Source organism: Vicugna pacos, chromosome 18 (genome assembly GCF_048564905.1).
Source record: "Vicugna pacos chromosome 18, VicPac4, whole genome shotgun sequence".
NCBI lineage: Eukaryota > Metazoa > Chordata > Mammalia > Artiodactyla > Camelidae > Vicugna > Vicugna pacos.
The window spans coordinates 287,525-302,490 of NC_133004.1; positions in this window are offsets into that span (position 1 = coordinate 287,525).

Genomic DNA, 14,966 nt, shown 5'->3' on the forward strand with positions numbered 1-14,966 from the left:
AGCCTAGGCGGGAGTGCGGGGGAAAGTGTGGTTTTGGCTCCAAAACCAAGTATTTGCGATGACCTCTCTATGGTTTGTGGAGGTGTTTAAACTACATCCCTAACCTGGGAACACCTGTGCCCCCATAAAGATCCGTGGAGTCTGTTTCCACACCTCCAGCACACACACGAACACTTGCACAGTTATCCTGAGAGTGGGCAGCCTCCTCCAACTGAGAGCAGGGCCTTGGTTCTTATAAAATCGCTTAACTTGTCTACCCTGTTTGGTTGCCTGATACGGAGTGCTGGGGAAAGGGTGGGTTGGGCTCTAAATCCAAGTATTAGCGAGTGCTTCTCCATGGGATTTTTAGGTTATTAACCAAAAGCCCACAACATGGGAATACCTGTGCTCCTTGAAAAAAGCGTGGACTCTGTATCCCCACCACCAGAACACACATGAAGAAGTTTTCTGCTATCCTGAGTGTGGGCTGGCAATTTCAGGTGACAGAAGCGGCTGGGTTCTAATAGAATCCCTTAGCTTGTAATCCCTGAGTGTTTCCCTAGGACTGACTCTGAGAGAAACCTGGGGGTTGGGCTTTGAGGCCAAATAGTAGCGAGTGTCCCCGATGGACTGAGGAAGTATTTAGATGAATTCTCCATAAAGGGAAACACCTGAGCACCCATTCAACTGCGTGGAGTGGGGCTTCAAATCTCCCCACCACACAAGGTTGGGTTCCAGTATCCTGAGGGTGGGGTAGTTCCTCCGACTGACATCAGCGTCTTGGTTTGAATAGAATCCTTTTGCGTGTCTTCCCTGATGGTTTGCCTAGGCCAGTGTGTGGTTGAAAGTGGGATTTGGGATCTAAAACTAAGTATTAGCGTGTGCCTCTCCATGGGTAGTGGAGATGTTTAAACTACAACCCACAACTTGGGAGTTACTGTGACCCCTGAAAAATGCGTGTGCTATGTTTCCCCACGTCCAGCACACACAGGAAGAAGTTTTCTGGGGTTCTGAGTGTGGGGAGGTTCCTCCAACAGACAGAAGCACCTGGGTTGTAATAGAATCCCTTAGCTTGACTTCCCTAAGTGTTTTCCTAGGCCTAGCAGTAAGCGATGGTGGCGGAAGGGCTCTAAAGCCAAGTATTAGCGAGTGCATCTCTGTGGGTAGAGGAGGGTTTTAAACTACTTCCCCAACCTTGGAACACATGAGCCCCATAAAGATGCGTGGAATCTGTTTCCCCACCTCCAGCACACACACGGAGACGTGCTCAGGTATCCTGATTGTGGGGAGGCTCCTCCAAATGACAGCAGCGCCTGGGTTCTAAAAGAATCCCTTAGCTTGTCTTCCCTGATGGCATGCCTAGGCTGGAGAGTGGGGGAAGTGGGGGTTGGGCTCTAAACCAAGTATAAGCGAGAGCCTATCCATGGGATGTGGGTTTTTAACCTACAACCCACAACCATGGAATAAATGTGCCCCCTGAAAGATGATTTGACTCTTTCCCTACATCCAGCACACACACGAAGATGTGTTCTGGTATTCTGAGTGTGGGGAAGTTCCTCAAACTGACAGCAGCACCTTGATTCTATTAGTATCCCTTAGCTTCTGTTCCCTGAGTGTTTTCTTTGACCAGGCCATGAGGGAAAGCTGGGGGTTGGGCTTGGAGGCCACGTAGCAGTGAGTGCCCCCTGATCCATTGAGGAAGTACTTAGAGGACTTCTCCCTAAAGGGAACACCTTTTCCTGCATTCATCTGGGTGCAGTGGGGCTGCACATCTCTCCCACACCTAAGAATGTGTTCTGGAATTCTGAGTGCAGGGAAGTTCCTCCAACTGACAGCAGCGCCTGGGTTCTAATTGAATCCCTTTGCTTGTCTTCCCTGATGGAAAGCCTAGGCGGGAGTGCGGGGGAAAGTGTGGTTTGGGCTCCAAAACCAAGTATTTGCGATGACCTCTCTATGGTTTGTGGAGGTGTTTAAACTACATCCCTAACCTGGGAACACCTGTGCCCCCATAAAGATCCGTGGAGTCTGTTTCCACACCTCCAGCACACACACGAACACTTGCACAGTTATCCTGAGAGTGGGCAGCCTCCTCCAACTGAGAGCAGGGCCTTGGTTCTTATAAAATCGCTTAACTTGTCTACCCTGTTTGGTTGCCTGATACGGAGTGCTGGGGAAAGGGTGGGTTGGGCTCTAAATCCAAGTATTAGCGAGTGCTTCTCCATGGGATTTTTAGGTTATTAACCAAAAGCCCACAACATGGGAATACCTGTGCTCCTTGAAAAAAGCGTGGACTCTGTATCCCCACCACCAGAACACACATGAAGAAGTTTTCTGCTATCCTGAGTGTGGGCTGGCAATTTCAGGTGACAGAAGCGGCTGGGTTCTAATAGAATCCCTTAGCTTGTAATCCCTGAGTGTTTCCCTAGGACTGACTCTGAGAGAAACCTGGGGGTTGGGCTTTGAGGCCAAATAGTAGCGAGTGTCCCCGATGGACTGAGGAAGTATTTAGATGAATTCTCCATAAAGGGAAACACCTGAGCACCCATTCATCTGCGTGGAGTGGGGCTTCAAATCTCCCCACCACACAAGGTTGGGTTCCAGTATCCTGAGGGTGGGGTAGTTCCTCCGACTGACATCAGCGTCTTGGTTTGAATAGAATCCCTTTGCGTGTCTTCCCTGATGGTTTGCCTAGGCCAGTGTGTGGTTGAAAGTGGGATTTGGGATCTAAAACTAAGTATTAGCGTGTGCCTCTCCATGGGTAGTGGAGATGTTTAAACTACAACCCACAACTTGGGAATTACTGTGACCCCTGAAAAATGCGTGTGCTATGTTTCCCCACGTCGAGCACACACAGGAAGAAGTGTTCTGGGGTTCTGAGAGTGGGGAGGTTCCTCCAACAGACAGAAGCACCTGGGTTGTAATAGAATCCCTTAGCTTGACTTCCCTAAGTGTTTTCCTAGGCCTAGCAGTAAGCGATGGTGGGGGATGGGCTCTAAAGCCAAGTATTAGCGAGTGCATCTCTGTGGGTAGTGGAGGGTTTTAAACTACTTCCCCAACCTTGGAACACCTGTGCCCCATAAAGATGCGTGGAATCTGTTTCCCCACCTCCAGCACACACACGGAGACGTGCTCAGGTATCCTGATTGTGGGGAGGCTCCTCCAAATGACAGCAGCGCCTGGGTTCTAAAAGAATCCCTTAGCTTGTCTTCCCTGATGGCATGCCTAGGCTGGAGAGTGGGGGAAGTGGGGGTTGGGCTCTAAACCAAGTATAAGCGAGAGCCTATCCATGGGATGTGGGTTTTTAACCTACAACCCACAACCATGGAATAAATGTGCCCCCTGAAAGATGCTTTGACTCTTTCCCTACATCCAGCACACACACGAAGATGTGTTCTGGTATTCTGAGTGTGGGGAAGTTCCTCAAACTGACAGCAGCACCTTGATTCTATTAGTATCCCTTAGCTTCTGTTCCCTGAGTGTTTTCTTTGACCAGGCCATGAGGGAAAGCTGGGGGTTGGGCTTGGAGGCCACGTAGCAGTGAGTGCCCCCTGATCCATTGAGGAAGTACTTAGAGGACTTCTCCCTAAAGGGAACACCTTTTCCTGCATTCATCTGGGTGCAGTGGGGCTGCACATCTCTCCCACACCTAAGAATGTGTTCTGGAATTCTGAGTGCAGGGAAGTTCCTCCAACTGACAGCAGCGCCTGGGTTCTAATTGAATCCCTTTGCTTGTCTTCCCTGATGGAAAGCCTAGGCGGGAGTGCGGGGGAAAGTGTGGTTTGGGCTCCAAAACCAAGTATTTGCGATGACCTCTCTATGGTTTGTGGAGGTGTTTAAACTACATCCCTAACCTGGGAACACCTGTGCCCCCATAAAGATCCGTGGAGTCTGTTTCCACACCTCCAGCACACACACGAACACTTGCACAGTTATCCTGAGATTGGGCAGCCTCCTCCAACTGAGAGCAGGGCCTTGGTTCTTATAAAATCGCTTAACTTGTCTACCCTGTTTGGTTGCCTGATACGGAGTGCTGGGGAAAGGGTGGGTTGGGCTCTAAATCCAAGTATTAGCGAGTGCTTCTCCATGGGATTTTTAGGTTATTAACCAAAAGCCCACAACATGGGAATACCTGTGCTCCTTGAAAAAAGCGTGGACTCTGTATCCCCACCACCAGAACACACATGAAGAAGTTTTCTGCTATCCTGAGTGTGGGCTGGCAATTTCAGGTGACAGAAGCGGCTGGGTTCTAATAGAATCCCTTAGCTTGTAATCCCTGAGTGTTTCCCTAGGACTGACTCTGAGAGAAACCTGGGGGTTGGGCTTTGAGGCCAAATAGTAGCGAGTGTCCCCGATGGACTGAGGAAGTATTTAGATGAATTCTCCATAAAGGGAAACACCTGAGCACCCATTCATCTGCGTGGAGTGGGGCTTCAAATCTCCCCACCACACAAGGTTGGGTTCCAGTATCCTGAGGGTGGGGTAGTTCCTCCGACTGACATCAGCGTCTTGGTTTGAATAGAATCCCTTTGCGTGTCTTCCCTGATGGTTTGCCTAGGCCAGTGTGTGGTTGAAAGTGGGATTTGGGATCTAAAACTAAGTATTAGCGTGTGCCTCTCCATGGGTAGTGGAGATGTTTAAACTACAACCCACAACTTGGGAGTTACTGTGACCCCTGAAAAATGCGTGTGCTATGTTTCCCCACGTCCAGCACACACAGGAAGAAGTTTTCTGGGGTTCTGAGTGTGGGGAGGTTCCTCCAACAGACAGCAGCACCTGGGTTGTAATAGAATCCCTTAGCTTGACTTCCCTAAGTGTTTTCCTAGGCCTAGCAGTAAGCGATGGTGGGGGATGGGCTCTAAAGCCAAGTATTAGCGAGTGCATCTCTGTGGGTAGTGGAGGGTTTTAAACTACTTCCCCAACCTTGGAACACCTGTGCCCCATAAAGATGCGTGGAATCTGTTTCCCCACCTCCAGCACACACACGGAGACGTGCTCAGGTATCCTGATTGTGGGGAGGCTCCTCCAAATGACAGCAGCGCCTGGGTTCTAAAAGAATCCCTTAGCTTGTCTTCCCTGATGGCATGCCTAGGCTGGAGAGTGGGGGAAGTGGGGGTTGGGCTCTAAACCAAGTATAAGCGAGAGCCTATCCATGGGATGTGGGTTTTTAACCTACAACCCACAACCATGGAATAAATGTGCCCCCTGAAAGATGCTTTGACTGTTTCCCTACATCCAGCACACACACGAAGATGTGTTCTGGTATTCTGAGTGTGGGGAAGTTCCTCAAACTGACAGCAGCACCTGGATTCTATTAGTATCCCTTAGCTTCTGTTCCCTGAGTGTTTTCTTAGACCAGGCCATGAGGGAAAGCTGGGGGTTGGGCTTGGAGGCCACGTAGCAGTGAGTGCCCCTGATCCATTGAGGAAGTACTTAGAGGACTTCTCCCTAAACGGAACACTTTGTCCTCCATTCATCTGGGGGCAGTGCGGCTGAACAACTCTCCCACACCTAAGAATGTGTTCTGGAATTCTGAGTGCAGGGAAGTTCCTCCAACTGACAGCAGCGCCTGGGTTCTAATTGCATCCCTTTGCTTGTCTTCCCTGATGGAAAGCCTAGGCGGGAGTGCGGGGGAAAGTGTGGTTTGGGCTCGAAAACCAAGTATTTGCGATGACCTCTCTATGGTTTGTGGAGGTGTTTAAACTACATCCCTAACCTGGGAACACCTGTGCCCCCATAAAGATCCGTGGAGTCTGTTTCCACACCTCCAGCACACACACGAACACTTGCACAGTTATCCTGAGAGTGGGCAGCCTCCTCCAACTGAGAGCAGGGCCTTGGTTCTTATAAAATCGCTTAACTTGTCTACCCTGTTTGGTTGCCTGATACGGAGTGCTGGGGAAAGGGTGGGTTGGGCTCTAAATCCAAGTATTAGCGAGTGCTTCTCCATGGGATTTGGAGGTTATTAACCAAAATCCCACAACATGGGAATACCTGTGCTCCTTGAAAAAAGCGTGGACTCTGTATCCCCACCACCAGAACACACATGAAGAAGTTTTCTGCTATCCTGAGTGTGGGCTGGCAATTTCAGGTGACAGAAGCGGCTGGGTTCTAATAGAATCCCTTAGCTTGTAATCCCTGAGTGTTTCCCTAGGACTGACTCTGAGAGAAACCTGGGGGTTGGGCTTTGAGGCCAAATAGTAGCGAGTGTCCCCGATGGACTGAGGAAGTATTTAGATGAATTCTCCATAAAGGGAAACACCTGAGCACCCATTCATCTGCGTGGAGTGGGGCTTCAAATCTCCCCACCACACAAGGTTGTGTTCCAGTATCCTGAGGGTGGGGTAGTTCCTCCAACTGACATCAGCGTCTTGGTTTGAATAGAATCCCTTTGCGTGTCTTCCCTGATGGTTTGCCTAGGCCAGTGTGTGGTTGAAAGTGGGATTTGGGATCTAAAACTAAGTATTAGCGTGTGCCACTCCATGGGTAGTGGAGATGTTTAAACTACAACCCACAACTTGGGAGTTACTGTGACCCCTGAAAAATGCGTGTGCTATGTTTCCCCACGTCCAGCACACACAGGAAGAAGTTTTCTGGGGTTCTGAGTGTGGGGAGGTTCCTCCAACAGACAGCAGCACCTGGGTTGTAATAGAATCCCTTAGCTTGACTTCCCTAAGTGTTTTCCTAGGCCTAGCAGTAAGCGATGGTGGCGGAAGGGCTCTAAAGCCAAGTATTAGCGAGTGCATCTCTGTGGGTAGAGGAGGGTTTTAAACTACTTCCCCAACATTGGAACACCTGTGCCCCATAAAGATGCGTGGAATCTGTTTCCCCACCTCCAGCACACACACGGAGACGTGCTCAGGTATCCTGATTGTGGGGAGGCTCCTCCAAATGACAGCAGCGCCTGGGTTCTAAAAGAATCCCTTAGCTTGTCTTCCCTGATGGCATGCCTAGGCTGGAGAGGGGGGGAAGTGGGGGTTGGGGTCTAAAGCAAGTTTAAGAGAGAGCCTATCCATGGGATGTGGGTTTTTAACCTACAACCCACAACCATGGAATAAATGTGCCCCCTGAAAGATGCTTTGACTCTTTCCCTACATCCAGCACACACACGAAGATGTGTTCTGGTATTCTGAGTGTGGGGAAGTTCCTCAAACTGACAGCAGCACCTGGATTCTATTAGTATCCCTTAGCTTCTGTTCCCTGAGTGTTTTCTTAGACCAGGCCATGAGGGAAAGCTGGGGGTTGGGCTTGGAGGCCACGTAGCAGTGAGTGCCCCCTGATCCATTGAGGAAGTACTTAGAGGACTTCTCCCTAAAGGGAACACCTTTTCCTGCATTCATCTGGGTGCAGTGGGGCTGCACATCTCTCCCACACCTAAGAATGTGTTCTGGAATTCTGAGTGCAGGGAAGTTCCTCCAACTGACAGCAGCGCCTGGGTTCTAATTGCATCCCTTTGCTTGTCTTCCCTGATGGAAAGCCTAGGCGGGAGTGCGGGGGAAAGTGTGGTTTGGGCTCCAAAACCAAGTATTTGCGATGACCTCTCTATGGTTTGTGGAGGTGTTTAAACTACATCCCTAACCTGGGAACACCTGTGCCCCCATAAAGATCCGTGGAGTCTGTTTCCACACCTCCAGCACACACACGAACACTTGCACAGTTATCCTGAGAGTGGGCAGCCTCCTCCAACTGAGAGCAGGGCCTTGGTTCTTATAAAATCGCTTAACTTGTCTACCCTGTTTGGTTGCCTGATACGGAGTGCTGGGGAAAGGGTGGGTTGGGCTCTAAATCCAAGTATTAGCGAGTGCTTCTCCATGGGATTTGGAGGTTATTAACCAAAAGCCCACAACATGGGAATACCTGTGCTCCTTGAAAAAAGCGTGGACTCTGTATCCCCACCACCAGAACACACATGAAGAAGTTTTCTGCTATCCTGAGTGTGGGCTGGCAATTTCAGGTGACAGAAGCGGCTGGGTTCTAATAGAATCCCTTAGCTTGTAATCACTGAGTGTTTCCCTAGGACTGACCCTGAGAGAAACCTGGGGGTTGGGCTTTGAGGCCAAATAGTAGCGAGTGTCCCCGATGGACTGAGGAAGTATTTAGATGAATTCTCCATAAAGGGAAACACCTGAGCACCCATTCATCTGCGTGGAGTGGGGCTTCAAATCTCCCCACCACACAAGGTTGTGTTCCAGTATCCTGAGGGTGGGGTAGTTCCTCCAACTGACATCAGCGTCTTGGTTTGAATAGAATCCCTTTGCGTGTCTTCCCTGATGGTATGCCTAGGCCCCTGTGTGGTTGAAAGTGGGATTTGGGATCTAAAACTAAGTATTAGCGTGTGCCACTCCATGGGTAGTGGAGATGTTTAAACTACAACCCACAACTTGGGAGTTACTGTGACCCCTGAAAAATTCGTGTGCTATGTTTCCCCACGTCCAGCACACACAGGAAGAAGTGTTCTGGGGTTCTGAGTGTGGGGAGGTTCCTCCAACAGACAGCAGCACCTGGGTTGTAATAGAATCCCTTAGCTTGACTTCCCTAAGTGTTTTCCTAGGCCTAGCAGTAAGCGATGGTGGCGGAAGGGCTCTAAAGCCAAGTATTAGCGAGTGCATCTCTGTGGGTAGAGGAGGGTTTTAAACTACTTCCCCAACCTTGGAACACCTGTGCCCCATAAAGATGCGTGGAATCTGTTTCCCCACCTCCAGCAAACACACGGAGACGTGCTCAGGTATCCTGATTGTGGGGAGGCTCCTCCAAATGACAGCAGCGCCTGGGTTCTAAAAGAATCCCTTAGCTTGTCTTCCCTGATGGCATGCCTAGGCTGGAGAGTGGGGGAAGTGGGGGTTGGGCTCTAAAGCAAGTATAAGCGAGAGCCTATCCATGGGATGTGGGTTTTTAACCTACAACCCACAACCATGGAATAAATGTGCCCCCTGAAAGATGCTTTGACTCTTTCCCTACATCCAGCACACACACGAAGATGTGTTCTGGTATTCTGAGTGTGGGGAAGTACCTCAAACTGACAGCAGCACCTTGATTCTATTAGTATAACTTAGCTTCTGTTCCCTGAGTGTTTTCTTAGACCAGGCCATGAGGGAAAGCTGGGGGTTGGGCTTGGAGGCCACGTAGCAGTGAGTGCCCCCTGATCCATTGAGGAAGTACTTAGAGGACTTCTCCGTAAAGGGAACACCTTTTCCTGCATTCATCTGGGTGCAGTGGGGCTGCACATCTCTCCCACACCTAAGAATGTGTTCTGGAATTCTGAGTGCAGGGAAGTTCCTCCAACTGACAGCAGCGCCTGGGTTCTAATTGAATCCCTTTGCTTGTCTTCCCTGATGGAAAGCCTAGGCGGGAGTGCGGGGGAAAGTGTGGTTTGGGCTCCAAAACCAAGTATTTGCGATGACGTCTCTATGGTTTGTGGAGGTGTTTAAACTACATCCCTAACCTGGGAACACCTGTGCCCCCATAAAGATCCGTGGAGTCTGTTTCCACACCTCCAGCACACACACGAACACTTGCACAGTTATCCTGAGAGTGGGCAGCCTCCTCCAACTGAGAGCAGGGCCTTGGTTCTTATAAAATCGCTTAACTTGTCTACCCTGTTTGGTTGCCTGATACGGAGTGCTGGGGAAAGGGTGTGTTGGGCTCTAAATCCAAGTATTAGCGAGTGCTTCTCCATGGGATTTGGAGGTTATTAACCAAAAGCCCACAACATGGGAATACCTGTGCTCCTTGAAAAAAGCGTGGACTCTGTATCCCCACCACCAGAACACACATGAAGAAGTTTTCTGCTATCCTGAGTGTGGGCTGGCAATTTCAGGTGACAGAAGCGGCTGGGTTCTAATAGAATCCCTTAGCTTGTAATCCCTGAGTGTTTCCCTAGGACTGACTCTGAGAGAAACCTGGGGGTTGGGCTTTGAGGCCAAATAGTAGCGAGTGTCCCCGATGGACTGAGGAAGTATTTAGATGAATTCTCCATAAAGGGAAACACCTGAGCACCCATTCATCTGCGTGGAGTGGGGCTTCAAATCTCCCCACCACACAAGGTTGGGTTCCAGTATCCTGAGGGTGGGGTAGTTCCTCCAACTGACATCAGCGTCTTGGTTTGAATAGAATCCCTTTGCTTGTCTTCCCTGATGGTTTGCCTAGGCCAGTGTGTGGTTGAAAGTGGGATTTGGGATCTAAAACTAAGGATTAGCGTGTGCCTCTCCATGGGTAGTGGAGATGTTTAAACTACAACCCACAACTTGGGAATTACTGTGACCCCTGAAAAATGCGTGTGCTATGTTTCCCCACGTCGAGCACACACAGGAAGGAGTGTTCTGGGGTTCTGAGAGTGGGGAGGTTCCTCCAACAGACAGAAGCACCTGGGTTGTAATAGAATCCCTTAGCTTGACTTCCCTATGTGTTTTCCTAGGCCTAGCAGTAAGCGATGGTGGGGGATGGGCTCTAAAGCCAAGTATTAGCGAGTGCATCTCTGTGGGTAGTGGAGGGTTTTAAACTACTTCCCCAACCTTGGAACACCTGTGCCCCGTAAAGATGCGTGGAATCTGTTTCCCCACCTCCAGCACACACACGGAGACGTGCTCAGGTATCCTGATTGTGGGGAGGCTCCTCCAAATGACAGCAGCGCCTGGGTTCTAAAAGAATCCCTTAGCTTGTCTTCCCTGATGGCATGCCTAGGCTGGAGAGTGGGGGAAAGTGGGGGTTGGGCTCTAAACCAAGTATAAGCGAGAGCCTATCCACGGGATGTGGGTTTTTAACCTACAACCCACAACCATGGAATAAATGTGCCCCCTGAAAGATGCTTTGTCTGTTTCCCTACATACAGCACACACACGAACATGTGTTCTGGTATTCTGAGTGTGGGGAAGTTCCTCAAACTGACAGCAGCACCTGGATTCTATTAGTATCCCTTAGCTTCTGTTCCCTGAGTGTTCTCTTAGACCAGGCCATGAGGGAAAGCTGGGGATTGGGCTTGGAGGCCACGTAGCAGTGAGTGCCCCCTGATTCATTGAGGAAGTACTTAGAGGACTTTTCCCTAATCGGAACACCTTTTCCTCCATTCATCTGGGTGCAGTGGGGCTGCACATCTCTCCCACACCTAAGAATGTGTTCTGGAATTCTGAGTGCAGGGAAGTTCCTCCAACTGACAGCAGCGCCTGGGTTCTAATTGAATCCCTTTGCTTGTCTTCCCTGATGGAAAGCCTAGGCGGGAGTGCGGGGGAAAGTGTGGTTTGGGCTCCAAAACCAAGTATTTGCGATGACTTCTCTATGGTTTGTGGAGGTGTTTAAACTACATCCCTAACCTGGGAACACCTGTGCCCCCATAAAGATCCGTGGAGTCTGTTTCCACACCTCCAGCACACACACGAACACTTGCACAGTTATCCTGAGAGTGGGCAGCCTCCTGCAACTGAGAGCAGGGCCTTGGTTCTTATAAAATCGCTTAACTTCTCTACCCTGTTTGGTTGCCTGATACGGAGTGCTGGGGAAAGGGTGGGTTGGGCTCTAAATCCAAGTATTAGCGAGTGCTTTTCCATGGAATTTGGAGGTTATTAACCAAAAGCCCACAACATGGGAATACCTGTGCTCCTTGAAAAAAGCGTGGACTCTGTATCCCCACCACCAGAACACACATGAAGAAGTTTTCTGCTATCCTGAGTGTGGGCTGGCAATTTCAGGTGACAGAAGCGGCTGGGTTCTAATAGAATCCCTTAGCTTGTAATCCCTGAGTGTTTCCCTAGGACTGACTCTGAGAGAAACCTGGGGGTTGGGCTTTGAGGCCAAATAGTAGCGAGTGTCCCCGATGGACTGAGGAAGTATTTAGATGAATTCTCCATAAAGGGAAACACCTGAGCACCCATTCATCTGCGTGGAGTGGGGCTTCAAATCTCCCCACCACACAAGGTTGGGTTCCAGTATCCTGAGGGTGGGGTAGTTCCTCCAACTGACATCAGCGTCTTGGTTTGAATAGAATCCCTTTGCGTGTCTTCCCTGATGGTTTGCCTAGGCCAGTGTGTGGTTGAAAGTGGGATTTGGGATCTAAAACTAAGTATTAGCGTGTGCCTCTCCATGGGTAGTGGAGATGTTTAAACTACAACCCACAACTTGGGAGTTACTGTGACCCCTGAAAAATGCGTGTGCTATGTTTCCCCACGTCCAGCACACACAGGAAGAAGTTTTCTGGGGTTCTGAGTGTGGGGAGGTTCCTCCAACATACAGCAGCACCTGGGTTGTAATAGAATCCCTTAGGTTGACTTCCCTAAGTGTTTTCCTAGGCCTAGCAGTAAGCGATGGTGGCGGAAGGGCTCTAAAGCCAAGTATTAGCGAGTGCATCTCTGTGGGTAGAGGAGGGTTTTAAACTACTTCCCCAACCTTGGAACACATGTGCCCCATAAAGATGCGTGGAATCTGTTTCCCCACCTCCAGCACACACACGGAGACGTGCTCAGGTATCCTGATTGTGGGGAGGCTCCTCCAAATGACAGCAGCGCCTGGGTTCTAAAAGAATCCCTTAGCTTGTCTTCCCTGATGGCATGCCTAGGCTGGAGAGTGGGGGAAGTGGGGGTTGGGCTCTAAACCAAGTATAAGCGAGAGCCTATCCATGGGATGTGGGTTTTTAACCTACAACCCACAACCATGGAATAAATGTGCCCCCTGAAAGATGCTTTGACTCTTTCCCTACATCCAGCACACACACGAAGATGTGTTCTGGTATTCTGAGTGTGGGGAAGTTCCTCAAACTGACAGCAGCACCTTGATTCTATTAGTATCCCTTAGCTTCTGTTCCCTGAGTGTTTTCTTAGACCAGGCCATGAGGGAAAGCTGGGGGTTGGGCTTGGAGTCCACGTAGCAGTGAGTGCCCCCTGATCCATTGAGGAAGTACTTAGAGGACTTCTCCCTAAAGGGAACACCTTTTGCTGCATTCATCTGGGTGCCTTGGGGCTGCACATCTCTCCCACACCTAAGAATGTGTTCTGGAATTCTGAGTGCAAGGAAGTTCCTCCAACTGACAGCAGCGCCTGGGTTCTAATTGAATCCCTTTGCTTGTCTTCCCTGATGGAAAGCCTAGGCGGGAGTGCGGGGGAAAGTGTGGTTTGGGCTCCAAAACCAAGTATTTGCGATGACCTCTCTATGGTTTGTGGAGGTGTTTAAACTACATCCCTAACCTGGGAACACCTGTGCCCCCATAAAGATCCGTGGAGTCTGTTTCCACACCTCCAGCACACACACGAACACTTGCACAGTTATCCTGAGAGTGGGCAGCCTCCTCCAACTGCGAGCAGGGCCTTGGTTCTTATAAAATCGCTTAACTTGTCTACCCTGTTTGGTTGCCTGATACGGAGTGCTGGGGAAAGGGTGGGTTGGGCTCTAAATCCAAGTATTAGCGAGTGCTTCTCCATGGGATTTGGAGGTTATTAACCAAAAGCCCACAACATGGGAATACCTGTGCTCCTTGAAAAAAGCGTGGACTCTGTATCCCCACCACCAGAACACACATGAAGAAGTTTTCTGCTATCCTGAGTGTGGGCTGGCAATTTCAGGTGACAGAAGCGGCTGGGTTCTAATAGAATCCCTTAGATTGTAATCCCTGAGTGTTTCCCTAGGACTGACTCTGAGAGAAACCTGGGGGTTGGGCTTTGAGGCCAAATAGTAGCGAGTGTCCCCGATGGACTGAGGAAGTATTTAGATGAATTCTCCATAAAGGGAAACACCTGAGCACCCATTCATCTGCGTGGAGTGGGGCTTCAAATCTCCCCACCACACAAGGTTGGGTTCCAGTATCCTGAGGGTGGGGTAGTTCCTCCAACTGACATCAGCGTCTTGGTTTGAATAGAATCCCTTTGCTTGTCTTCCCTGATGGTTTGCCTAGGCCAGTGTGTGGTTGAAAGTGGGATTTGGGATCTAAAACTAAGTATTAGCGTGTGCCTCTCCATGGGTAGTGGAGATGTTTAAACTACAACCCACAACTTGGGAATTACTGTGACCCCTGAAAAATGCGTGTGCTCTGTTTCCCCACGTCCAGCACACACAGGAAGAAGTGTTCTGGGGTTCTGAGTGTGGGGAGGTTCCTCCAACAGACAGCAGCACCTGGGTTGTAATAGAATCCCTTAGCTTGACTTCCCTAAGTGTTTTCCTAGGCCTAGCAGTAAGCGATGGTGGGGGATGGGCTCTAAAGCCAAGTATTAGCGAGTGCATCTCTGTGGGTAGTGGAGGGTTTTAAACTACTTCCCCAACCTTGGAACACCTGTGCCCCATAAAGATGCGTGGAATCTGTTTCCCCACCTCCAGCACACACACGGAGACGTGCTCAGGTACCCTGATTGTGGGGAGGCTCCTCCAAATGACAGCAGCGCCTGGGTTCTAAAAGAATCCCTTAGCTTCTCTTCCCTGATGGCATGGCTAGGCTGGAGAGTGGGGGAAAGTGGGGGTTGGGCTCTAAAACAAGTATAAGCGAGAGCCTATCCATGGGATATGGGTTTTTAACCTACAACCCACAACCATGGAATAAATGTGCCCCCTGAAATATGCTTTGACTGTTTCCCTACATCCAGCACACACACGAAGATGTGTTCTTGTATTCTGAGTGTGGGGAAGTTCCTCAAACTGACAGCAGCACCTGAATTCTATTAGTATCCCTTAGCTTCTGTTCCCTGAGTGTTCTTTTAGGCCAGGCCATGAGGGAAAGCTGGGGGTTGGGCTTGGAGGCCACGTAGCAGTGAGTGCCCCCTGATCCATTGAGGAAGTACTTAGAGGACTTCTCCCTAAAGGGAACACCTTTTCCTGCATTCATCTGGGTGCAGTGGGGCTGCACATCTCTCCCACACCTAAGAATGTGTTCTGGAATTCTGAGTGCAGGGAAGTTCCTCCAACTGACAGCAACGCCTGGGTTCTAATTGAATCCCTTTGCTTGTCTTCCCTGATGGAAAGCCTAGGCGGGAGTGCGGGGGAAAGTGTGGTTTGGGCTCCAAAACCAAGTATTTGCGATG